Genomic DNA, 19,683 nt, shown 5'->3' with positions numbered 1-19,683 from the left:
GAGGAGGATACTTAATAGGTTGATATTGTATATATGTAATTACAATGATTGTAATGGGGAGGTAATATGATTGAGAATGGAATTTCAAACGGGAAAGTGTGGGGGTGGGGAGGGAGGGAATTACCATGGGATATATTTTATAATCATGGAAAATGTTAATAAAAATTTAAAAAAAAAAAAAGCATGTATGACCACACTTGGCATTATTATTTATTTTTAAGAATTTGTATATGTATATATTATATGTTGACCATATTATCATTCATAGCCTCTATCCTCCCTCTCCTTGCCCCTCTGCTCCTGTTAGTTCTCTTAGATAGTGTGAACTTCTACTTTCATATCTTATATACATGAGTTTATGTATGTAAATTGTAGGAACTACAAATGAGAGAAAACATACAATATTAGTCTTTCTGTAATTGGCTTAATTTACATGATGTTATCTCGGATTGCAACTATTTTATTTCAGATGACATGTTTATTTTTATCACAAAAAATCTTTTGTGATTATACCACACATTCCTTATCCTTATAATTCTGCACACCTAGGTTATTACATAATTTAGCTATGGTGAATAGTACTGCAAAAAAAATGATGTGTATATCTGTGCTGAATTGACTTGGGTCTTTTAGGTAATGCCCAAGAGTGGTATGGCTGAGTCATATGGAAGATCTATTTTCAGGGTTTATTCTTTTTTTTTTTTTTAGAAACTTCAATACTGATTTCCTAGTTTGCATTCTGATCTGCAGTACAAAAGGGTTTCCTTTTGTTCACATCCTGGCCAGCATTTTTTGGTATTTGTTTTCTTGATGATGACCATTGTGACTAGGCAAAGAAGAAATCTCAGTGTAGTTTGCATCTCATGAAGTTCCATTTGTCAGTTGTTGGTGTTAATTCCTGAATAACTGGAGTCCTACTAAGAATGTTTTTGGGCTGGAGAGATGGCTTAGTGGTTAAGCGCTTGCCTGTGAGGCCTAAGGACCCCGGTTCGAGGCTCGGTTCCCCAGGTCCCACGTTAGCCAGATGCACAAGGGGGCGCACGCGTCTGGAGTTCGTTTGCAGAGGCTGGAAGCCCTGGCGCGCCCATTCTCTCTCTCCCCCTCTATCTGTCTTTCTCTTTGTGTCTGTCGCTCTCAAATAAAATAAATAAATAAATAAATAAATAAATAAATAAATAAATAAATAAATAGATGTCCAAATCCCCCACTCCTGGCCCCTCCCCTTAGCATCCTTTAAAAAAAAGATAATTAAAAAAAAAAAGAATGTTCTTCTACAATGATTGAGATAGGGAGGTAATATGATGGAGAATGGAATTTCAAAGGGAAAAGTGCGGGGGGTGGGAGGGTATTACCATGGGATATTTATTATACATTTAGAGTTGATGTTTATGCAAGGTGAGCTGTAGGGATTTGATTTCAATATTGTACAAGTCAGGTTGCAGTTTGCCCAGCACCATTTGTTGAAGAGGTATCTTCTCTACAGTGTATATTTTTTGGTGTCTTTGTCAAAAATGGGTTGGCTGTAGTTGTTGGGGAGGTGGCTCAGAGATTAAAGGTATTTGATTACAAAGCATACTGACCCAAATTCAATTCCCCAGTACCAACCTAAAGCCAGATGCACAAAGTGGCACATGCATCTGGAGTTCATTTATAGTGGCAAGGGGCTCTGGAAGCCCCATTTTCTCCCCCCCCCATGTCTCTCTCTCCCTCTCTCTCACTCTCTCTCTCTCTCTCTCTCTCTCTCTCTCTCACACACACACACACACACAGAGAGAGAGAGAGAGAGAGAGATTTTTTTTTTTAAATATCAAGTGGCTGTCGTTCATTGGTTTCTATCTGGGTCTTCTACCATGTTCCCCTGACCTATGTGTGTGTGTTGTATTGGTACCATGAAGTCTCTGCTGCTGTGGCTTTGTAGTGCAACTTGAAACAGCATGGTGATACCTCCAACGTCATGGTTTTTTGCTCAGAATTGTTTTGGTCTTCTGTAATCTTGTGTTTTCATATGAAATTTAATATTTTTTTCTATTTATGTGACAATTGGCATAGGAATTTTGATAGGGATTGCATTGAATCTATGTATTATTATCTATGTATTATTATTTTGGTCAGATGTCCATTTTCAAAAGTACTTTCAATCCATGAACATCCACCTTCTATCTTCCTCATGTTTTTCACTGTTGTAAAGTTTTTGTGGTAGGGTTTACTCCAAGGTAGTTTTAAGGCAATTGATAATGGGATTGTGTCCCTGGTTTCTTCTTCAGTGTGTTTGCAATTGGTATGTAGAACGGCCATTTATTTTGTATATTAATTTTGTGTCCTGCCACTTTATTGAAAGCGGTTATCAGCCTAAGAGTTCTTCAGATGGAGTCTTTGGGGTTTCTTATGTATTGTGATGGTTTGAAACAGATGTACCCCATAAACTTGTGTGTTGTGAATGCTTGGTCCCCACTAAGGACAGTTTGGGAGGTGGAACCTTGCTGGAGGAGGTATGTTTCTGAGTTTGGGCTTAGGGGTATTGTAGCCAGCTCCCTCTTACCAGAACTTGGCTCACTCTCCTGCTGCAGTTTTCCACCTGCTGCAAGGAGGTGATGTCCAGTATTTAATGCGCCATGCTTCCCCCATAATCATGAAGCTGTCCCTCAAGACTGTAAGCTGAATAAAAACTTTCCTCCCATCAGCTGCTTTTGATCAGGTTCTTTGTCCCAGCAATGAGAAGATGACAGCAACATGCATAGAATCATATTATCAGCAAATAAAAATAGTTTATCTCTATTCTTTCCTACTTGTATCCCTTGTATGTCTTTTTCTTGCCTTATGTCTCTAGCTGAGACTTTAACCACTATGCTGAACAAGAGTGACGAATGTGGACATCCTTGGTTACCTCAAAAGAGCCTATAAAGCAAATAAAACCATAAGCAGAATGGGAAATAGAGGTTTCTCTGTGGAGTCATGAATGTTCCTTAATAACAAAGCTGGGAAGGAGTCTTTCAACCAAACAAATTCACTTATTTTCTCTAACCCACTGTGTGACCTTGAAAAATATTCACAATTCCCCTATGTACTTCAGTGGGTACAAAGAGGAAATCCTGTAGCCACTCCTTAACCATCCAACTGCTGTGTGGAACTGGCAACTCTGTTTATATTTTTTTAGCCTTGGAAGTTGGAAGGTACAGTCTTTGGCTACTTACTGAAGTCCCTGACATACAAAAGTGGACCCTGCAGAGGAGGGAAAGATCTTTGTGAAGGAGCAAAGGACTTCTCAAGGAGAGAGTCCAAAGCCCCAAGACTGGGTCTTCTGATACACCAGGAGACGTGGCATTATGAAAGGCCTCAATGGCCCTAAATAAAGCTTGTGCTGGAGAAGGCAAGTAAGCCTCAAACACATGGTGTGTGATCAGAGAGGTGACTAGTTTGAGCCTAGCCAGAGCCTTCACCCACTGCAAACAAACTCCAGAAGCTTGTGCTTCTTTGTGCATCTGGCTTTACATGAGTACTGGGGAACTGAACCTAGGTCCTTAAGCTTTTCAGGCAAGTCCCTTAAGCACTGAGCCATCTCTCAATCACCAGTGTTATCTTTTTAAAATGTAGTGCCACTGTTTCTTCTCCAGCAGCTATACACATCCAAATTGAACTTTAGAATAGAAACATCCTCATTGTAGTCAAAGGTAAGATCCAGGTATCAAACCAACATTGAAGTCTTGCTACTCAGTGTCTTGGTCCTCAGCCACAATCTTTGCCAAAAACAGAGGACCCAACCCAGAATGTAGCTCACAAGGCACAAAGGCAATGTGGAAGGAGGCCAGCACACTGTTATTTGGGCCAGAGCACCAGGTCATATAACTCACATTTCATAATAGTCAGGCTGCCACATCTGTCAGATATGCCCTGGAGCAAGAGAAATGCCAGGAGGTTAAGTGGGGATACAAACTGATGTGAGAGAGAATGAAATCAGCTTCCACCTCCCCAAAGAGAAGTCTCAACAATATAACTCAGACTGCATGGCAGAGAAAGGGGTGGAAAGAGAGTGAGACAGAGAGAGACAAAAAGAGAGGAGAGGAAAGAGGAAGACAGAGTGCAGTAATAATAGTAATAGCTGTCATTTGTGCTTCCCACAGAGCTCTCCACTTATCCCCTTGGTCAGTTACCCATCATCAGCCCCCTGCATAAATCTGGAAGTGTGCAGTGATGTGATTGCAGAGAAATGTTTAGCAATTCTACGATCAAGGAGAATGCTGATTTTTCAATTCCTATGACACAGAGACTCACACCACAGGCTATGTGACAATGTGACACAGGGTTGGAAGGAGATGTGGGCATCAAGCCATCTAGCTGAGCTGGACAAGCTCCAGTACACAACAGAACTGTGCATAGAGGTCAAGCAACTTGTCAAGGTCATCAGCTGGTATATGGGAAGCACACATTTGAATCCAGACCTTCTGACCTAAAGTGCACTTTTGGGGGGCATTTGTTTATGTAGTATGTATGGTATGGTATGTATGTGATGTATGTATGTATAGTATATGCAAATGTCTGTGCCCCATACCATATGTGGAGGCCAGGGGAGAGCATCAGATATCTTTCTCTATCTTTCTTCTACTTTACTTCCTGAAGACCCACAAGCCCCAGCAACTCTCCAGTTCTGCCTCCCACAGGTCTGGAGCTACAAGTATGTGTGGCCATGTCCAGCTTTATGTGGGTGCTGGGGATCAAACTCATGCCAGCTCCAAACCCTCCAGGCCCTGTGCTTGCACGGCAAATACTCTTACCCTCTAAGCCATCTCTCCAGTCTCTACCATGCATTCTTCAGTAAGGCTCTTGATGTCCCAGGAGAATGCAGGCCTCCTAAACCAAGCACCCCAGGATGTGTTTATTCACAATAATGTCATGGAGTTACTTTTTCTAGGAATGTATTTAGATAAGCTCCATAAACTCCATAGACTGTTTCTCTCCAACAGCTAAATTTTTCCACTAAGCAGCTCCTCAGATCCCAAGTGTTGGCCCACTTCACTTGTCCAATGAGACATCTTGCAGTTTAGGTCAGAAGTGGGCTCTAGAGTGAAGGAAAGAGTTTTGTCCTTTTTCCTACAGAAAAGATAGCAAACCATGACCAGAGGCACCACCATTACCACTCTCCTCCCCCACTCTCCTTCCATTAAAATGCGTGGCCCAACTCTTGCTACTAGCATGCAAGTAAGTAGTCAGTGCCAAATTCCACCAGAGAGCAACGGCTTTTTCGACATTTTCTTAGTGGCTGAGTCAATGCTTTCCCCTGACCTTTCCCATCCTTTTTGGAAATCAGGAAGTCACCAGGAGAGCAAATGAGCATTTGGGAGCAGGAAATAGGCAGGAACATGGTTAGTCAGACAAGAGGCCATCTGTGAAGCATGTCCTGAGGATTCCCATAATTTTGAACGTTTTATTGACAACTTCCATACATAAAACAACATACGGGCTGGGGAGATGGCTTAGCGGTTAAGCGCTTGCCTGTGAAGCCTAAGGACCCCGGTTCAAAGGCTCGGTTCCCCAGGTCCCACGTTAGCCAGATGCACAAGGGGGCGCACGCGTCTGGAGTTCGTTTGCAGAGGCTGGAAGCCCTGGCGCGCCCATTCTCTCTCTCTCCCTCTATCTGTCTTTCTCTCTGTGTCTGTCACTCTCAAATAAAAATATATATATATATATATGTTAAAACAACATACCATGATCATACTTCCCTCCTGTCACCCTTTCTCTTCCCCCTTTTGAGTCCTCCCCATACTGAATCCCTTCTTTTTTCCAACTAGTCTCTTCCACTCTGATGTCATCATTTCCCCTCCTATTATTCAGATTTGTGTAGGAAGTGTCAGCCACTGTGAGGTCATGAATACTCTAGCCACTTTGTCTCTGGAAGACAGATTGCTGAGCACTCCTCCCTTTCCTCTGGCTCTGACTTTGTTTTCCAACATGTCTTCTGCAACTGTATAGCCATTTTTTTGCTTTGTTTTGTTTTGTTTTTTCCAAGGTAGTGTCTCACTCTAGTCCAGACTGACCTGAAATTCACTGTGTAGTCTCAGGGTGGCTTTGAACTCTTCATGATCCTCTTATATCTCCCTCCTGAGTGCTGGGATTAAAGGTGTGCACCACCACACCTGGCTTATGCCCACATTTAAAAAAATTATTTATTTATTTATTGCAAGCTGAGAGAGAGAAAGAAAATGCACCAGGGGCTGTAGCCACTGTAAACAAACTTCAGATACTGCCGGGCTCCCCGCCACCTCCGCCCGACAGGTAGTGCTGAGGAAGGACCAGGCCTGCTGGTTCCTCCCAAGGGGTTGAGAAGGAGGGTGGGCATCAGACGACTCACCGGAGAAAAACCACACTGAGTCGGGAGTCTCGTCAAAGCAGGAACTCGCTTTATTGTTACAAGCGGTTGCCTATATAATGTTGAGAACAAAGGCAGGGATTCTAGGATGGGGGAGAGGTAAGGGCCAATAGTAAACTGCGACTATTGAAATGATAATTCCAACTCCTGCGCGGAAGTAGCAGGCAAGAAGCCATTAGGCATCTTGCTGAGTCCTAGCTGGCCAGAGACAGGTCGCCAAACTTTAGCTAGGCTCAGGAAGTTCCACTAGACCTCGCATCCGGGCCTCTCAAGATACATGCACCACTTTTTGCATCTGGCTTTATGTAGGTACTAGGAAATCAAACTCAAGCTCCTCAGCTTTGCAAGCAAGCACCTTAACCACTGAGCAATCTCTCCAGCCCCCCATACTTTAAAAGTACCACATGATATCTTATATGTCATAACCTAGCCAAATCTAGCAGCTAACAGTTTTCATCCTATGTTAGAGTTCAGCTGATTGTAATTCAGCCAAATCAATCTTTCTTTTCTTTTCTTTTTTTTTTTTTTTTTGATTCTTGCACTGGAAGGGATAGGGGATAGTACCTAACACTTTGCACATTCGGGCAAATTCTTTAACATTGAACTCAATTCTCAGTCTGTAAATATTTTGCTGGGGGAAAGGGTGTTAGGATCTTGCTGTATAGTCCGGGATGGGCTCAAACTCAAGATCTTTCTGCCTTAGTCTCCTGAATGCTTGGATTTCAGGAATGCAACGTTATGTCTGGCCTAAACCAATTTATTCTGAGAGTCTCATCCTGTCCTGGCTGTGCTAACCAGTTTACTTAATTTTAAGTCATATACCTATTTTTCTATCAGAATCATTTAGGTGTGCATTACAGAAAACTCCAAAAAGTGACTCAAATAATAGAGAAGCTTTTCTTTCTTCCATTTAGGGAAAACAAGCCTAAACTATAAAACCACTAAGAAAGCCAGGGGTCCACATATTTTCATCTCTTTGTTCCTCCATATCCAGCTTTTCTTCACAAAGTCACTCTATGAGCCAACAAGGTTGCAATAGATTCAGGAATGTCACATAGCTCCAGTTAGCTGAGTAAAGAATTCTGTAATGCATTGTAGTAGGCATTATCATAATAAATAAAAAAGAAGCCGGGCATGGTAGTGCATGCCTTTAATCCCAGCACTTGGGAGGCCGAGGTAGGAGAAGCATCATGAGTTCAAGGCCACTCTGAGACTGCAGAGTGAATTCCAGGTCAGCCTAGGCTAAAGTGAGACCCTACTCCAAAAACAAAAACAAAACAAGACAAAAAAGACATATGAGACGAAAAAGTCGGGCATAGTTTGTTTTGTTAAAGTTGGGGAAATCAGGAAAGTTTTTCCAGAGGAAGAAACATTTAAACTTGGTCTTGACTGACAAAGGATTTTCCAAGTAGACAGAAGAGCAGAAATTATGTGAGGTTTGGCATAGGGTCACTAGTGGAGGGAACCAGACAATGTTTTCTCCATGAGAGACCTTGATTAGATTTAGCATGTTAGAAATGCAAGTGTGGCAGCTGTGAATGGACACACCGGTAGTTGAAGTGTCCATTCAGAGGCCGCTGTGATAGTCCGAAGACACTGTGGCTAGAGCTCAATCCGTGGGATGAGCAGGAATGACATTTACAAGCCATCTCAGAGCCCAAATCAGCAGACTCATGGTTGTGGCCAAGACATTTTTACCTAGCAAAACCATTTCTTTTCTTCCTTCCAAATAAAACTTGATTTTTGGTTGCGTCAATGTCTCTAGCCCAATGAGGGGCAGTTAGGGTTAACACACCAATCATAGCGATCTTGTTTCTGAACTTTTTAGCTGCTTGGCAGATAAGGGTATATATATGACCCATTCTTTTTTCCCCCTTTGTCTTTAGGGTTTTTTTTTTTTATTATTTTTATTTGAGAGAGAGAGAGAATTGGCCACCAGGGCCTCAGCCACTGCCATTGAACCCCAGATGCTTGCACTACCTAGTGGGCATGTATGACCTTGTGTCTGCCTCACCTTTGTGCATCTAGCTAACCTCAGATCTGGAGAGTCGAACACATGGGTCTTTAGGCTTTGCAGGCAAGCGCCCTAACCACTAAGCAATTTCTCCAGCCATCTATGACCCATTCTTAATCAGAGAAGCCTGAGGGGAAGCACGCTGTGGAGAGCCTGTGACAAAGTTTACTCTCCAGATAACTGGGATATTTGCTGTATCCTTCCTGTTTGCCCTGCCCTGGATAGGGATGCAAGGCCTAGGGAGGCAGGAAGAAGCAGCACAGGAATAAAGGCAGTATGCTAGGCAGCACACTTCCCAATAAAAAACTTAGTGGAGAGAAACTAGCACTATTTGGTTTGGGACTTTTATTATGTAACAAAAGAGAATGCATTTATTCCATTACTAAATGGGTTTTCTAGAACTTTCCACTGAACATATTCCTAACTGGTTGTCATAAACAGCTGAAGCAGTGAATCTGTAGAAAGAGTGAAGAAACAGGACTGGACAGATAGCTTAACAGGTAAGACACTTGCCTATGAAACCTCAGGACCCATGTTTGACTCCCCAGATGCCACATAACTCAGACGCACTACGTAACACGTGTGCACAAGCAGCCCACATATGGAGTTCTATTACAGTGACTGGAGATCCTGGCGTGCCAACCAATTCCCTCTCTCCCTGTCTCTCTTGCTCTTCTCTCACTTTCACTCTCTTTCATAAAAAATAAATAAATAAATAAATAAATAAGGCCAGTCTGTTGGGCTTGCCTCAAAGAAGAGTGAGGGAACAGAGGGGTGAGCTTGACTAAAAGCCCTAACTTGGCCACCTGAGTAGATTGAAACCCACAGACATATACAAACAGGTGAAAAAAGATGTGGGAGGTAGGAGACATTAGTAGGCCTCCCAAGTTTTGGTTGAGTGGAATTAAGAGATCAATCATGTTACCTGTGATGTGGTTCTAGGAAGCATGTGTGAACTTTTATACCAGTGCTTCCCCAAACACTCTTGAACTCCCCTTTGGAAATTTGCAGCAGTTTAATTCATCTTTGAATGCCCTCACCAAATTTGCTAAAGACTAATTCTTGCCAGATTCTTTTAATCTCAAGCAAGAACTGGTGACCCATTCTTATATAAACCAAGCAGGTGTTTTTTATGATCATAGTTCCAAAATGAGAAGTAATACACACACCCACGCATGCGCGAGTGCACGTGCACACACACACACACACACACACACACACACACACACACACACAGATACACACACACATTCCTAATTATTTTTATTTTTTTAATATTTTATTTATTTACTTATTTGAGAGAGGAGGGAGACAGGGGAAAAGGCAGATAGACAGGATGAACACTCCAGAGCTTCCAGCCACTGCAAACTCCAGATGCATGGGCTACCTTGTGCATCTGGCTTACATGAGTAGTATGGAATCGAACCTGGATCCTAAGGCCTCACAGGCAAGCACCTTAACTACTATGCAATCTCTCTAGTTCAAAATTATTATTTTTTTTAAATATTTTTATTCATTATTTATTTATTTATTTGAGAGTGACAGACACAGAGAGAAAGACAGAGAGAGAGAGAATGGGCATGCCAGGGCTTCCAGCCACTGCAAACGAACTCCAGATGCGTGCGCCCCCTTGTGCATCTGGCTAACGTGGGTCCTGAGGAATTGAGCTTTGAACCAGGGTCCTTAGGCTTCACAGGCAAGCACTTAACTGCTAAGCCATCTCTCCAGCCCCCAAATTATTTTTATTACATCAATTCTAACTCTTGGAGCAATAAATGAAAACAATAGCACATGACTCCTACCTGTTGCCTGAAATTTCTTCTCTATGAAGATGTGTACACAAGTCTATTTATCCCAGATAAGCTCAAACAACAGAACAAAGTAAGATTACACCAAGATCCAATTTTGGTGAACCAGTGAGTTTACTGGAGTTCACAGGAGTGTAAGGGACTCAAGGGCAATTGTCTCACCAAAAAGTGCTATCCCATCCTAGAAGGCAATTTCATGGAAGCTGCGTCATGGAATCCCTTCTAGTGCACTTTCTACTTCCTATATTCTCTAGCTTCTCCCAAGGTCATTTGCAGCTGGGAGGAGAGCAGGAGACAGCCATATCTAGAATCCCCAGTGTGGGTCACACAGAAAGATGTTGTCATGTTATGCCTGGAGGAAACCCCCCCCAACACACACACACACACACACACACACACACACACACAGCACCAGCTAAAAGGAGCAGGGTGAACAAGAGCTGGTCAGAAACTCCTAGAATCTAAGCTTTCTCACACAGGTTCACAAATATTTAGCATAACTAATAATTGCCAAGAAAGTTACAGTGTTTCTAATACACTGTTGAGGATTAATAATCATCTATTTATAATCTATATTATTTCAGTAATGAAAGACTACCATAACTATTACAGTCTTTTGAAAAATATCCAGTGTTCCAACTCCGATGTTACCAAGTCATGCCTTCTTTTCTTCTCAGCCCTCCTCACCATGCGCACTCAGCTAATGTGCTCACCTGGACACTGCTGGGCAGTGTGACGTCATCCTACACTCTGTGTAGGCCCTCTCCATGTCTTTCTTCCCCCCATCCCAGTGAAAAGTGCAGCCTTCTGATTATTGTCCCCTTGAGACTTCTGAGGGACTTTACGCCGTTGGGCAGTGTGACGTCATCCTACACTCTGTAGGCCCTCTCCATGTCTTTCTTCCTCCCTGTCCCAGTGAAAAGTGCAGCCTTCTGATTATTATTCCCTTGAGACTTCTGAGGGACATTTCTCCTGATGTTTCCTCTTCTCTATTCTGTATTATTGACTTTATTCCATCTAACCTATAGATGTATTCTATTTTTGTTGGCGTGGGGAGTTAAACAGGGTTATAACTGTCTTCCCCTGAAGAAATGGGTCTACGTCCTCCCCTACTAAATCCACGTGGGTTTGTGGATGAATTGACCAATAGAACACAGTAGAGATAATATCATGTGATCTCCAGGTATGGGTAACAGAAGGCTATGCAACCTGTCTTACTGGCTGACTACTCCCTCTTAGAGCCCTGAGGCTACCATGCTAGAATGGCAGCAGGTAGGAAATCCAGTCAACTCTTTCAGTGGAAGCAAAGCTAGCTACCACAGCACAGCACTAGATGTGGGAATGAAGACATCTTGAACTCTTACTTCCACCCCATTTAACAGCTGGACCTTACCCATTACCTCAGTCAGAGCTATGTGGAGCAAAAGAATATTTGAGAATCAAGCCAGGTGTGGTGGCACACGCCTTTAATCCCAGCACTTGTAAGCAGAGGTAGGAGGATCGCCATGAGTTTGAAGCTACCCTGAGAGTACATAGTGAATTCCAGGTCAACCTGGGCTGGAGTGAAACCCTACCTCGAAAAACCAAAAAAAATAAATAACAACAACAACAAAGAATCAAGCCCTGACCAAATTCCTAACCATAAAAATATTAAACAAAATACAGTGATTTGTTTGAAGCCATTTAGGTTTAGGGTATGTCCTAGATAGTCAACACTAACTACAAAAATCTCTCCACCTTAAGGAATTTTATTTTTATTTGAGACAGAGAGGATAGAGAATGGGCATGTCAGGGCTTCTAGCCACTGCAAATGAACTCCAGACACATGCGCCACCTTGGACATCTGGTGTACATGGACCCTGGAGATTTAAACCTGGGTCCATAGCCTTTGCAGGCACATGCCTTAACCACAAAGCCATCTCTTCAGCCTCTTAGGGAATTTTAAAAATCTGAGCTGGAGGGATAGCTTAGCAGTTAAGGCATGTGCCTGCAAAGCCAAAGGACCCTGGTTCGATTCCCCAGGACCCACGTTAGCCAGACACACAAGGGGGCACACATGTCTGTAGTTTGTTTGCAGTGGCTAGAGACCCTGGCATGCCCATGGGCTCGCTCGCTCTCTCCCTCTTTTTCTGTCAAATAAATAAATAAATAAAATATTAAAAATTCATCTTTTTTCTGTTGTATGCTATAGCAGTGAGCCAAAAAGGTTAACACACACTTCTCATGTTCTTAACTCACACCTTTCCTGCTTCTGTCCCTACTTACTGTAGATCCTGTACTTGTCCAGGTCAATAAATGTCTCCTTTTGTCCAGTGACTCAAAACCTGATTGTCAGCCTGCTAACAGGCCTGCCATGGCTTTTCAGAAGGGGGAACAAAAAGAGCCATAGACTTGAGAGGGGGATACAGTTAGGGTGACTGGACCCCTGGAGGTAAAAAGGCAGGAAAGTTTGTACTTGCTGGAAATCAAAGATGATCTGACTTCTTATCTCTTGCCTAATTCCCTGGACCTGCTTTCCATAGTCAGGACCCCTCCTGGGAGGGAGGTCTTTTGTAGGATTTAAACACTGTGGTTGATCAAGCTCAGATCCTGGAACCTTGGTGCCAGGGCTAAGCTCTTCCTGAGACAGTCCCTAGCCCTAACCAACCGTCTCTCTGATTCACCTGAGCCAGAAGACAGCCCACCACCACTAAAGGTGTATAAATATCTTTGCAAGAGGAGGGCAGGCTCTGTGGTCACTTGGAACTTCCAGCTGTGGGTGAGTTTTTCCCTTGACTGGGCCTGGGCTGGCTTGGCTGGGAGGCCCCCTAGTCCTTACTCTCCACATGGGCTCCTTTATTCCCTCCAGCTCCCCACATGGCAGGTGCTCCTTAAACTTTCTTTCCTCTTTTCTTTCCATACTTTTTTTCCAGGCCCTCCACGTGAGATCTCTAGCCACATGGGTGCCTTTCCTTGGCTTTGTACTTCCCTCAATAAATGTAATAACTTAATAATTATCCTTCTCAGTCTTCTTTGATTAAAATTAGAAGTGAATCTAAAATTAAATTAAATTAAATTAAATCTAAAATTAAAATTAGAAGTGAATCTAGGGTTTGGGATTCAAGGACTTTCCTGGATCCCTAGCACCTTGTTACAAGGTGGCACATACCTTTAATCCCAGCATTTGGGAGGCAGAGGTAGGAGGATCACCATGAGTTCGAGGCCACCCTGAGACTACATAGTGAATTCCAGATCATCCTGGGCTAGAACAAGACCCTGCCTCAAAAAAAGAAACAAGAGAGAGAGAGTGAGAGAGACAGAGAGAGAGAGGAGAGAGAGAGTGGGCACACCAGGGTCTCTTGATACTGCAAATGAACTCCAGATAAGTGCTGTGTTTTGTATATCTAGCTTTACCTGAGTACTGGGAAAATCTAACCTGGGCTGGCAGGCTTTGTAGCAAGAGCCTTTAACCACTGAGCTATCTCCCCAGCCCCATCAATGTTATTCTTAGCTTGGCTCTTTCCCACAATCAGTATAGCAACAAGGGTAACCTTAAACACATGATGCACGTCCTATCCACCGTACTCACATGCTCTTGCCCCTTTCTACTTTCCTCTCATTGGTTCTTTGCTAGCCACAGAGATGGGCTTCTGTGACTCAGACACAGGAGATTCTTCCTGCTGTCCTGGAAACATGATCAATTCCAGCTCCTCCTCAGGCCTGAGCTTGAAGGCAGCAACTGCTCCATATGATCATCTCCACTCTCCTCCCTAGTTTCTTTCGTAAGGCTTAATGCAGTCTGTAACTACCTTATTCATTTATTTACTAGCTGCATTTCTCCACAGAATAAAAGCTCCCTGAGGGAAGAGACTAGGTATAATCCCATATTTAGAAGTTACTGAGTATAGAACAGATATTTAATGTGTTGAATGAATGAATGAACAAATGAAACTGACACCACCAAGGCCTGCATCAGTCCAAATAAACAGGTTCATGTAAGGAGCTAATTTTGCACACTACAGTTACACATTCAGCCCAGTGGGAGCTCTGGCTTCTTGAGATATCCAGGAGATGGAGCAGCCCCATGGCAGACAGCATCACCAGTCATGCTAAACCGGAAGAAGGAGCACTTAAGAGCCAGACTTAAAGCAAGAATTAAATGCAGGGGCTGGAGAGATGGCTTAGTGGTTAAGGCGCTTGGCTGCAAAGCCTAAAAATTCATGTTCAAATCTCCAGGTCCCATGTAGCCAGATGCAAAGTGATGTAAGCATGCAATGTTACACATGTGCACAAGTGTGTGCACATGTCTGGAATTTGTTCGCAACAAGCTAGAGGTCCTGAAGCATGCATTCTCTCTCACTCTCAAAATAAAAATAATTTTAAAAAAAGATAATAAAAAAAGAATTAAATGCACTGACTGGGAATGACACAAACGTCACTTCCTGCTCCAATTCATTGACAAAGCTTGGAAACATGACCCTGTCCAATCAGGGGAGCTGGAAGTCCAATCCCAGAAGAGGCCAGAAGCAGGAGCATGTACAACATGTGTGAAACAGCATAAAGGACATTACAGAGCCTTTCAACGACTCCTTAGAACCTATCCAGCCTCATTTCCCTACTTTCCTCCTCCACAGCCCCTGCTCTCTTCCTGCCATCTTGAGTTGCCCTCCTTTGGACATCCCATGCCAGTCACACCTCCATTCTTTTGCACACAGTGGGTCCTCTACCTCAGATGCTCTTAATCAAATATGTGTGTGTGTTTCCATGTAAGTGGGCACATGTGCATTGTATGGAAGCCCTAAGTTGGCATCCAGTGTTTTCTACAGTCACTCTCCACCTCACTTTTGAGGCAAGGTCTGTCCCTGAACATGGAACTCACTGATTCACCTGTACTAGGTAGTCAGCAAGTCCTAGGAATCTTCCTGTTTCTGTTCCCCCAGGGCTAGGATGACAATCATACACTGCTGTACACAGGTTTTATGTGGGTTCTGGTGATTCAATCTCAGGTCCTCATGCTTGTAAAGCAAGCATTTTACCAGCTTTTTTTTTAGTGTTAATTAAAAAAAAATTTATTAACATTTTCCATGATTATAAAAAAATATCCCATGGTAATTCCCTCCCTCCCCACCCCCACACTTTCCCCTTTGAAATTCCATTCTCCATCATATTTACCAGCTTTTATCAATTCCTTTTGCCAGCTCCAGATCTTCACTTAAATGAGACTATACAGTATGCAGTCTGTGTGCCTGTCATTTGGCACAACGAAGATTCTCATCTGCGTTGTTGAGTAGCATCTTTCACTTTTTCTTTGTGGCTGTGTAGTACCTCATTGTATGACTATTCCATGCTTCATGCACCCATTTTGTTATTTATAAAGGCTACTGGAATCAGGTGTGGTGGTACATACCATTAATTCCAGCACTCAGGCAGCTGAGTTAGGAGTTTCACCATGCGTTCAAGACTAGCCTGGGCTACAGAGTGAGTTCCAGGTCAGTTTGGGCTAGAGTGAAACTCTGTTTTAAAAATAAATAAATAAGTAGGCTTTTGGATTTCCTGTTTGGAGCATTTATTAATGAAGCTGTTATAAAGCCCTTTTGGTCATTATACACACTTCAGCCAGGAGTGTAATTGCTAAATAATGAGGTAGAGATATGCTTAGCTTCCATGGTGTACAATTTGACATTCTCACAGTGTTCAGAATTCTTTTTGTTCTACATACCTAGAAATAATAGTTGATATTAGCTTTTGTAGGTTTTGTTTATTTTTTTAACTTTGGCCATTGTGGTGGTCTTTAGCAGTGTCTCACTGTGGCTTAAATTATAGTGGTACACAGCCATGGTGAGGAACCAATTGCTCTTGATTTGGCTAACTGATCCACTCAGTGGTACTAGACCCTTAGCTGGAGCTGGGAAACAAGTCAGAACCATACCCAAACACAAGCCCACTCTACAATATGAAGCTACCATCAATCACGGGGTATAAGAGGGCCTACACCTATCATACTGTCTATCAAAAAAGTGTTATCTCAATTCTCCGGCTGCTAACTTACTCTCCGTTGGAGAATCTGCTTCTCTTTTCCAGATAGATGCAGATCCTAAGAAGAGAGCTGCCCCAACATACCTCAAAAGGGGCCCAACTGAAACTAAGGACAACTGGCGAAACAAGCAAGGGTGATGTTTTCCTGTGAACCAGATACCAGCACAAAGGGGAAGGAGACCAACGCAGAGAAAAATCAACTCCTACCAAATCAGAGAGCCAGAGCCTCAGAGGCCCCCAACACCTCAGCACTAAAGAAGACCAAAAATGAACCCAACATGGCTCAGGGAAATTTTGCAGAAGAGGGGGCGGAAAGAATGTCAGAGTCACATGTTGGGTCATGATTTGCAGAGACATTTATCATACCAATAACTGGGGGCTAACTCCAGAATGCACGACCCATTTTCATCAACAAGGAGGGGGTAGATCACAGATGAGCCTAAACAATGGTACCAGACTGCCTGTATTTACTGAAAAGAAAACTAATAAATTAAATTTAAAAAAAAATTTGCACCTCCATGGTGAGTAATGATGTTAGGCGCATGCTCATCCAAGGTTCTTTTCACTCTAGAGTGCTGCCAGTCTCTGGCTGTGCTAACTTTCTGGACATAGTTTGTAAAATGAGTCTAACCATGGTCACATCTCATCAGCCACGTGCAAAAACTCTCTAGTCTCTGGCTCCCATAGGTGTTGGTTTACCAGTGTGTGGCCACATCCAGATGCTTATGTGGATTCTGGAGATTCAGATTGTCTCACACCCCCTCAGGCCCTCAAACTTGTGCAAGAAATGCGTATATGGGCTGAGCCATCTCTCTAGCCCTTCAATGATGGATTTTTAAGCAGCTCAAATGCTGTCTATTTTTACATTCCAAGGATTCTACAAATCCTCATGTTGAAATCTTAATGGCAATGAATGACATTTCATAGGAAAATAAGCCTGTGTCTCAACCCATGGCCATTTCATTCCTTGAGATCATTTCCTCACTAGCAGGTTGACCCCGTCAGCAAGTCCACACAGATACCTCAGTCACCAGCACTTGAAGCTGCACTGTGGCATTCCAGGGCAGCGAGCTCTTTCCAGAGACTTGACAACCTGGTACCAAGTCCTCCCACAATCACCCTCCTGTTTCTCTGGCTTATCTCAGGTGTCAGAGAAAAATGAAGCTTTAAGTTTGTGCATTCCAGTTGTAGCATTTGGAAAGAGAGCCTGAAAAAGTGCCAGCTGGCATCTGGAGGGCAGGGCTGGTATGGCTGGATGAGGAATCACCAACTACCTGGGTCAGCCCTCTTCACCCTACCCTAGCTGCCAGAGTAGTGAACACAGCCAGACAAGACCCTGTTAAGAAGGCCTATGGGACAACTTGTATTCAGCATATGTAGTCTTACAGTCCTGGAACAACAGGAGCCAACCCCCTAGAACTGTTACCAATGCTTGGCGTCATCAGTGTGTTGGATATGCGGGGGTAGGTGAGACCCGATGGATTTTGCAAGTCATGCTAGAATGGGACAGTGAGAATGAGACCATTTTCCCTCTCACTGGATAATTAGGCACTCACTACTGAATGACAAGGCTCAGTTTTGTTCCTCCAAAATGGAAGAGGTGGAGGAAAGCCACACAAATTCTCAAATCTCTATGAACGACAAGGATCTATGACCCTGACTTTTTATTTGTTTATTTTTTTAACAGAGAAAGAGTGAGAGGGGGAGAGAGAGAGTGACAGAATGGGTGTACTAGAGCCTCCAGCCACTGCAAACTAACTCCAGATGTGTGTGACCCCTTGTGCATCTGGCTTACATGGGTCCTGGGGAATTGAACCTAGGTCCTTTGGCTTTGCAGGCAAAAGCCTTAACTGCTAAGTCATCCCTCCAGCCTGATCCTGACTTTTATCCACAGAAAAGTATAACTACTGGCTCCCTGAGGTTATGCTTTTCTAACACGTAACCATGTGATCTTCCATGAAATCTGCCCCCCCCCCAAGCTCTATAAATGTGGAGGGAATCTGGATTGCAAAACTCTTCATGACCCAAATTTCACCGTCTTCTTCCTCCCCCATCTCCACCCTCACCTTAGTCTTCTCAACTCTGGAAGGCTAGAGGACCTGAGTTGCAAATCTCAGGCTTTTGTCCTATTTTGAGTCCTGCCCTGTCTACTCCCACACTGCAGGGAACATTGTGACCCTGGTGTTCCTGTAATGCCTTTGCCTATTTGTTGGACAAGTGCCAGGCCTTGTCATGTGCTTTGAAAGTGATGACATGAGCTAAATGGCTAGTTCTCAGGCAACTCAGTCCATATCAACTACTTAAAGCCAGAGTGGCCTGGGAAGATGACCAAGGCAAGGTGCCTAATGCAGCTTAGAGGCAAAGGAGAGCCTGCTTAGGCAAAATTTTGACTGAAGCTATATTAGGTGCCATCAGTACCCACCCATAACACCTCTTTCCCACACCAGCCTTCCGTGGAGTTGTTCCATCTGTGCTCAGGGACAACCAGATGCACCTGAGAGTTATGAGAGTGGGGAGAACTCTGGAATCAACAAGAAACAGAAACTGGGGGGGGGGGTGAATAATATCACTCCCCCTCAACACTTGGCATATTCTCCAACGGTCTCTAGTGCACCAATACTGCATGGTACATGGCAGCTACCAGCTCATTACCACACTGGCAAAGTATCTCTGCATGTTTCCTTGTGTCATCTCCCACATAAACCCCCTGTGACCCATGTCCTTAGCTTAAAGTATCCTTCTGAAGGAACAATATCAGGTAGAGGGGAGTGGGCTAAGAGGGAGACTGATTTGTCAAGGTGAGGGGAGTACTCAGGCAGAGGAACAGCTCAGGGGACACAGGCAGCAGGAGGTAGTGGAGCATTTGGAAAGACACCTAATCCTAGGGCCCAGGATACTGTCATAGGACTTTAGTATCCTTCTCTGAAGTTATCAAACACTCTGTCATCTATTCCCAACATCCAATAGTACTAGAAGAGGAAAGAAGGCTCCAAAAGAAGGCTTGTATGTTCCCAAAAGATGACTCGCTGGCCTGTGAATCCTGCCCAGTAGTCATCTTCAGTCCTGTACCCAGCAACCCAAAAGGTCAGATCTAGGTATGATAAAAACAAGCGCTCAATGATAAAATGAATTCCAAACCGTCCTAGCATATGAAATGATTTACGTTTATCTATGTTTTAAAGAAAGGCTCTCTTGTGCTTAAAGGGGAATATAACAGTGTCAAATACTGGGGCCCATAGTTGACTGAAAACAGTGGTTAAGACAGACAGCTCACTCAATATCTGCTCTAGAGTCAACCACTGGAGTCTCAATTTCCTTTCTGTAACTGAGAATAGAAGTCAGTACCTGGAGAGGAATCCATTACATAATGCATATGGAATTGGCTCTGACCATGCTGAATAATCAGTTATAAAATAGGAGGTAGCAACGGAAAGAAGATGCTATGCAAGGGCAACGCCACCCCAACCGATGGGAAAGGACCCCAA

The sequence above is a fragment of the Jaculus jaculus genome, chromosome 8 (genome assembly GCF_020740685.1).
Source record: "Jaculus jaculus isolate mJacJac1 chromosome 8, mJacJac1.mat.Y.cur, whole genome shotgun sequence".
Lineage (NCBI taxonomy): Eukaryota > Metazoa > Chordata > Mammalia > Rodentia > Dipodidae > Jaculus > Jaculus jaculus.
The sequence above is the reverse complement of the archived record's forward strand: the minus strand, read 5'-3'. Positions refer to the sequence as shown.